Below are 1,321 nucleotides of genomic sequence, written 5' to 3'. Positions count from 1 at the left end.
TGTCACGTAGTTCTCGTGTCATGGTTTTCATCTCTATCAGTTCTTTTATGGCCTTCTCTGCATTGATTATTCTAGTTATTCATTCATCCATTCTTTTTTCAAGGTTTTTACTTTCTTCACACTGGGTACGTAGTTCCTCCTTTAGCTCTGAGAAGTTTGATCAACTGAAGCCTTCTCTCAACTCGTCAAAGTCATTCTCTGTCCAGCTTTGTTCCATTGCTGGTGATGAGCTGTGTTCCTTTGGAGGAGGAGATGCACTCTGATTTTTTGAATTTCCGGCTTTTCTGCATTGCTTTTTCCCATCTTTGTGGTTTTATCTGCCTTTGGTCTTTCATGATGGTGACATACTGATGGGGTTTTGGTGTGGGTGTCCTTTCTGTTTGTTAGTTTTCCCTCTAACAGTCAGGACCCTCAGCTGCAGGTCTGTTGGAGTATGCTTGAGGTCCACTCCAGACCCTGTTTGCCTGGGTATCAGCAGCGGAGGCTGCAGAAGATAGAATATTGCTGAACGGTGAGTGTTGCTGTCTGATTCATGCTCTGGAAGCTTCATCTCAGAGGTGTACCCCACCATGTGAGGTGTCGGTCTTCACCTAGTGGGGAATGTCTCCCAGTTAGGCTACTCAGGGATCAGGGACCCACTTGAGCAGGCAGTCTGTCCGTTCTCAGATCTCAACCTCCTTGCTGGGAGAACCACTGCTCTCTTCAAAGCTGTCAGAGGGGGACATTTACATCTGCAGAGGTTTCTGCTGCTTTTTGTTTAGCTATGCCCTGTCCCCAGAGGTGGAGTCTACAGAGGTAGGCAGGCCTCCTTGAGCTGCGGTGGGCTCCACCCAATTCGACAGTGGCTTTGTTTACCTTCCTGGCTGCTTTGTTTACCTACTTAAGCCTCAGCAATGGCAGGCGCCCCTCCCCCAGCCTCGCTGCTGCCTTGCGGTTATATCTCAGACTGTTGTGCTAGCAATGAGGGAGGCTCCGTGGGTGTGGGACCTCGGGGCCAGGTGTGGGATATAATCTCCTGGTGTGTTGTTTGCTAAGACCCTTGGTAAAGCGTAGTATTGGGGGGGAGTTACCCAATTTTCCAGGTGTTGCGTATCTCAGTTTCCCTTGGCTAGGAAAAGGAATTCCCTTCTCCCTCGCATTTCTCAGGTGAGGTGATGCCTCGCCGTGCTTCAGCTCTTGCTGCTCGGGCTGCACCTGCTGACCAGCACCGACTGTCTGACATGCCCAGTGAGATGAACCTGGTACCTCAGTTGAAAATGCAGAAATCACCCATCTTCTGTGTCGCTCACACTGGGAGCTGGAGGCTGGAGCTGTTCCTATT

This window comes from Mandrillus leucophaeus, unplaced genomic scaffold (assembly GCF_000951045.1).
Source record: "Mandrillus leucophaeus isolate KB7577 unplaced genomic scaffold, Mleu.le_1.0 Scaffold173, whole genome shotgun sequence".
Classification (NCBI taxonomy): domain Eukaryota; kingdom Metazoa; phylum Chordata; class Mammalia; order Primates; family Cercopithecidae; genus Mandrillus; species Mandrillus leucophaeus.
This window is presented reverse-complemented; position numbering follows the sequence as displayed.